The 6,711-nt window shown below is 42.2% G+C and overlaps 1 long non-coding RNA gene across 1 annotated transcript; it reads left to right on the forward strand.

Moving 5' to 3' along the window:
* The first annotated feature begins 1,303 nt into the window (after nt 1-1,303).
* Nucleotides 1,304-6,140, forward strand: LOC127610333 (uncharacterized). Its single transcript, XR_007964810.1, has 3 exons — nt 1,304-1,493; nt 5,315-5,382; nt 5,982-6,140. It is a non-coding gene; the product is annotated as an uncharacterized LOC127610333 (long non-coding RNA).
* Nucleotides 6,141-6,711: the final 571 nt, after the last annotated feature.

The raw sequence follows: 6,711 nt of genomic DNA on the forward strand, positions 1-6,711 counted from the left end.
AAAAAAATCTGCTCAAGTAGAAAATGCACTTTTGTCATCCACTGCAAAGGGGATATGCTTGGGCAATACTAGAGGTATATCTGTTTATGTGCCTGGATTTAATGGCTGGTTGAACCTCCTTAAACAACTTTTACTTCAACCAAATATTTGTTTACTTGCAGATCACACCTGTGAAAATGATCGAGAAGGTTTTTTGACCGTTTTTCATTTAAAAACGATTGGGATGTCTGGTGTGAATCATTCTCTTGAGGTCATGCCACATCATCTTAGTTATAATGAGGTCAGGACTCTGACCTGGCCATTTGGGAATGAGGATTTTCTTTTGTTGAACCCGTTCAGTAGTTGACTTACTTCACTTACTTCTGTCCTTTGGGTCATTGTCCTGTTTAATCTTTTTGGGCAAGCTTCAAAAGGCACATAAAGCCATTATTAAGCTTCCTGCATAATGCCGGAACAAACGTGGGAACACATTTTTCATTTCGACAATTGTGACACATCCACGTCGAAAGGCAGCAGAGCAGTCTCAAACCATGATTAAGATAAGAAAAACTTTATTTGTCTCAATGGCGACATTTCCAAATTTACAGTAGCAAAATGATGACTGGAAGAAGTTGAAGAACAAAAAGTATATAAATAAATATAAATGATAAAATATAAAGATAATCATATTTAAAATGGGTGAGTGGGGTGGTTCCAGCTTCTCAGATCGGGTCTGTCTATTCAATAGCCATCCGGTTTTGATGGTGGTGTTTTATTCTTTCCAAATTGCACTGTGTAAAACTCAACTTTTGATTCATTGATATCCGCACAATAGTTTGCCGGTATAGCACTGTGCAACATTCAGGCACTTTTTTGCAAACTTCAAACCTGTAGCTGTTTTTTGGACAGCAGTAGCTACCTCCATGGCGTTCTCCAATAATGACATCCATTATTTTTTCACTGCTTATCTATGGTAGTTTGGTAAACAGTTGTTAGTATTTGCCAGAGATTTCTGTAAGTCTTTAGCCAATACAGTAGATTTCCTCTTCACCTCATTGAGCATTCAATGATGTGCTCTCTCTTGCAGTCATTTGTACAGAATGGTACTAGAGGTTTGAAGCCTGTGTGCGTGTGTGTGTGTGTGTTTTAAAACACGTCATGAAATATATAACTGTGAGCACGAAATTAAATGTTGTCAAGACATCCATACAAATAACAGTGTAAATCAGATGTTCGTGATATTTTGTGGAAAACAGGTAATGAGGATAATAATTATCAAAGATCAGCGATCAAAATGAGCAATTTCCCACTTAATTCGCTTCTATTTACTGTACATGAGTGCCGGCCGTGCTGTCGCCAGAGGCAGCAGGGGGCCAAGAGACAGGACAGGTTGCAGCTTGGTGCCATCAGGCTAAAGGCTAAAGGCTAAAGGGGCTCAAAGACTGTAATCCCCGGATGATGAAACCATCATGGCTGCCACTCGCTGAGCTGTCAAGCTCTCGACAAAAGAAAAGGTAAAAACCGAGACAATTGTATCAACAACTGCTTTGATTTAGGATTCGTGCAGCCTGGGAGCTTCGATTACAGCATTATCCCGACGCCACGCGAAAATGTGGAATTATCGTAACTTTTGTCGCTACGCGTTTCAGTTATGAAGTTATTTCGTCTATGCGGGCGTCTGGTGCGTCACGTTATTTTTAAATAACTAAAACGCTATTTTACGACACATTTCCCCCGTTAGTTCGACACCAAACGCACACGGCGTGTTTTACTGGGACGGTAAAGCGGTGACAAGTCTTTGACTCTGTTGCTTTCAAATCGTCACTTCCCAATTCCCTAAGCGTCTGTCGCTTACAGTCTCGTCACTTTGTTATTGTTAAGTTATAGTGCAATGGCCGCCCCACTCACGACGAGGCTGCTATGATATGATTACTTCGTAGACTTATTCCGCTGAATATATTGGTGCTTTTGCAAACTCAAACTGCCATTTTAATGCAACTACTTCTTAGTGCATTTATTGCCTATGGTGATCAAGCAGATATGAACATATATAGCGACGGACAGCTCGCTGTTGAGAGGAGTTCCGCGTTCCGTCCCAGGAAAATGATAGGATTTCCACGCAGAACAAGTTGAAACGCAGCCAGCAACAGGTGGACATGCGGCAGAAATATTAGTGTCTCTGTTGTAGAGATTTGCTGTATACAAATACTGCACAGTGAATGATCTCTGTTCCATTCACTTGTAGCATCAACAGTTACTGTGTGCAAGGGTCGCAGATGGGATTTGGGAATACAGTGGGAATGTGGGGGCGCCGAACGAAAGTAATGAGAGAAAATAAATTATGTGCGCGCATATATATATATATATATAGAGAGAGAGAGAGAGAGAGAGACAAACAATAATTATTGATTAAAAAATGCCGACCTGATCATACATGATGAAATTTGTCTTGAGTTCTTGAGTAACAGTCACACTTAAAAAAAAAATAGATGTGTTGGCTCAAAAACCAACGATGTTGCTATTTCCACAGACATTTGAAGTTCAAAGTTCCCTCGCTAATTCATGGTTCTGTTATTGCTACTCCACTCTATGGTGAGTTTTTGTTTATGGCCATAACTTAATTGATTGCAGTTTTTCTTCACTGTTTTGTGGGTTTTCTTGCTGTATTTCTCATTTATAAGTCAAGTCAGTCAAAAGGAGGGAAAAAAAGCTGACTTATTTATTTGGGGAGGGGAAATTCTTTTTCCAAAAACCAAGACAATGAACACGAAAGCTCGCCCCCATACCCCCCCCCCCCAAAAAAAAATACCTTTCCATCTTCATGTGTGCATTCAGAAATACACTCCAAGCGCGCTGCTTCACTCAGACTGTTGTTCAAATGTGCCCCGTTGGTTATTCAGAGTGCATCAAAAAATGGAGTTCAGTGCAGGCAGCACAAGGACAGTAAACAGCTGCGTTCATAAATCAATGTGAGCAGAGCAGCTCTACATCCAGCACCATGGAAGGAGGATCATGAAATATTTGCTTAGCGACTTGCGTTAGTTTTTCTTTTGATCTTAAAATCGCTTACCTTAACGAGGATCCCACATTGCATTGTAGCCAGAGGTACAAGCCTAGTGGATTATTGCACTTTTTAAATTGATGCTGTGCAAATTGAAATTTAGTTGCCATGACTATCGTTGCTGCTTCTGTTCTTTGGCGGGAGTTACTTCTTCCTTTCATTCATTCATTCATTCATCTTCCGAGCCGCTTGATCCCCACTAGGGTCGCGGGGGGTGCTGGAGCCTATCCCAGCTGTCTTCGGGCAGTAGGCGGGGGGACACCCTGAATCGGTTGCCAGCCAATCGCAGGGCACACAGAAACGAACAACCATTCGCACTCACACTCACACCTAGGGACAATTTAGAGTGTTCAATCAGCCTGCCACGCATGTTTTTGGAATGTGGGAGGTAACCGGAGCACCCGGAGAAAACCCACGCAGGCCCGGGGAGAACATGCAAACTCCACACAGGGAGGCCGGAGCTGGAATCGAACCCGGTACCTCTGCACTGTGAAGCCGACGTGCTAACCACTGGACTACCGGGCCGCCTACTTCTTCCTTATCTTCTTTAAAAGAAGATAATGACAAAGGCGAAGATGACAAAGATGAAGATGAAAACTATGATGATGAAGAAGAAGCAGCAGCAATGGTAGTCATGGCAGCTAACTTGTGGTTTGCACAATTTACAAGGCACATTAATTCACCAGGATAGGGGATTCTTGGTAAGGTAAGCCTTTTTAGGATAAATAGAAAAACGTTAATGTAGTTATTAAGCCACTGTTTCGTTAACCTTGTGTGTTGCAGTAGTGCAGTGTGCACTCGGCTCACATTTGTTTATGAATGCAGCCTATAATCAGTAGTTTGCCATTTTGGCAGTGACACGTTTTTAAAATGGAAACACCAAAATTGAAATGCATCTTGATTGTATTGTTTGTTATATGGAACAAGTGTGGAAAAGTCTAAAATGTCATTTTCAAATGTGATCTGTAAAGCCAAAATGCGATCTAGCACGAGAGAGACACAAATCAAAAACGGCCAGATTTGTTTTGGATTACTGGAAGTTGTCACTGACATTACTTATACTTATTATTACTATTCTTTCTTATACTGAACAGAAGGTGGGGACAATGTGATGCTTAAAGAATAAACAACACACACAGAATGTAAACAAAAATTGGAAACCAAATTGCTCTTTGATGTTGTTCTCCACTTTTCTCAATTTAATAAAGGCATTGGCCTTCTCTCCCTGGCTAACTGACAGTTAATTTGCAACAGAAGAAGAGCAAGGTATCTATATTTTAAACATTAACATGTTAAACACAAAGTAAAACATTACAAAATATTTTTTAAAAAAAAGAAAACTTCCCTAAGGTCACTTGCGCCCCCACTGGCATCGCCCCCCGCCCCCATGACATCATACCCCTCTATTTAAGGACAGCTCTTAGGTTCAAAGTATCATAATACAGAGTATATGAAATATTTATTCTAGCAATTACGTTTTCACAAAGAGTTCTGAGTTTCGATCTTTTTTGAGCTTTGACTTTTGAGATTCACAAAAATAATCTGCCTGGCTCACATGCCTGGTTCTCTTCCATATATAATTGGGTTATAAGAGATGCGGGTGCGGCTTTCACATCGGCGTGTGTGTTTAGCAGAGGAAAAATAGACACATTTTTCAAGGAAGGAAAAGGTTTTGGACTAATTGATTTAAAAACTATGCATTTTTTCCGCTATGCCTTTTTTAGAGGTGGCAACATTGGCTCTGGTGCTATGCCGGCGCTGTGCCAGTGGAGCGGTCACACATGCAAATTTGCTCCGGGGTAGCCCCGGAAAACATTTTACACCGGAGCAAAGTTGATCCACCTCAAGGAGGTGGTTTAAAAATTTGCTCCAGAGCAAATGCTCGTTTGCGGAGCAGCACCAATGTAAATTTGCACGTGTGAACTCTCCAATTTGCCCGGAGCAAATGCTCGAGAAGAGTTGATTATGTACGGCGAGAATGCGTTGCTTTCGTGCTCTGTCGGACTTCCGTCATGTGTTTGTTTAATAATGACACAAGAAATGGCTGTTAACACAATAAACAGTAAACAGATTTTCTGTTTGCGCATGACATGTTTGCTTTTCTGAGTGTCATTGAAGTCATCGTTGATTTTCGGGGGCGGTCACTCTCGAGTGGAAGGCACGGAGACCAAGGAGAGGGACGTGCCTGTACAGTAGTTGCTTGAGATGTGAAAAAGTTTTAAAAAGAACCAACACGACGGCTCATTTGTTTTCTGTTGTTTTGCTCCGCTGCAGAAACAGCCGTGTGACCGCAAGTGGAGCTGCACTGACGCTGCGCCGGTGCTAACACGCTCAGCGGCTTTGTACGTGTGACCGCTCCACAAAATTTGCTCCAGTGTAAAATATACCGCAACAAAATGCATCAGTGTAGCGCCGGAGCAAATGTGTGCCATGTGAACACCCCTCATGAGTAATCAGCATTTTTTACTTTGCCTTTAAAAGCAGAAAGCATAAAACACGAAGAGAAGGAAGAGCCACATGTGGCTCTGGAACTACGGGTTGCACACCCGCTCATCAGCAAGCTTTGCAGGAGCCTGATAACGATCCGAATCATTTGAATCAGGCCTGTTGAAGGGGGGAAATATTGCAGATTTGCAATCCATGTTAAATTCCCTTCCCAACAACACCTGTTTTGGGAAGATTGACCGAGTTGTTCCTTCGGGTTCAAAGGAAGGAGGCCACACCCCTTTTTGCAGAAAATATCCAAATTCAGTGCGTCGTAGCACCTTAACCCCTGCTCCGATTGATCTGAAATCAGAGATTTTGTGTCATACTGTCAACAAGTACACCAAGGTTTATTAAAATCAAAATCCGCTCGGTTAAAGTCACTGTTTGATTTAGCATGGGTGGATCTTTAATTTAAATGGTTGTGCCTTGTGTTGATTTCTTGTACTCATTTCAGAAACCTGAATGCTCATGGATTTGTTGGATATTTGCAAAGTTACCCCTGCTGCAAATAAAAAAACGTGCGCACGCAAGAAGAATAGAGTTTGGCAAAAACGGCTCCGCCGAAGGAAACGTTCAACTCAGCTCCCAACTATGCAACGTGAAGCCAAAAATGGACCAAAGAAGATAACTGAGGAACCCAAGCAAAGCACAAAATGGCCTTCATCAAAGAAGCCCCACCTGGAGGCCCAACAGAGTGAATGCTGGACAAACCACAGTAGGCCTATAGATCCACTCAGGTTTACATGCAGTCAATGCAAGGACAATCTGGAATATGTTCCCAAAGACTTGATGAGACACTTTGAGGAAAACCACAGTGGGAGCGCACCTGTTTTTCCTTGTCATATGTGTCCTTTTGATGCACACAACTTCTCCTACCTTCAAGTTCATCTGTTAAGCCACAAGGACACCTTTTCTAGTTGCAGCATTTGTAATGATGACGTGAAGCGCACGTGGTCTGAACTGAGTGCGCATCTGGCAACGCGTCACTGCCAAAATGGCAAATATTCATGTGGAAAGTGTCAGAGATTCTCTACAGGCGACGTGACTGTGTTTTTAGAGCATATGTGTGTATATCATCTTGGCCTCCAAAGAGCAAATGAGATTGAACGTCACAAGGACAATAGTCAGTTTGGGTCCATCACGGCAAATCAAACTCTATGTTGTCCCCATTGCGCGTATGAAGC

Source organism: Hippocampus zosterae, chromosome 11 (genome assembly GCF_025434085.1).
Source record: "Hippocampus zosterae strain Florida chromosome 11, ASM2543408v3, whole genome shotgun sequence".
Lineage (NCBI taxonomy): Eukaryota > Metazoa > Chordata > Actinopteri > Syngnathiformes > Syngnathidae > Hippocampus > Hippocampus zosterae.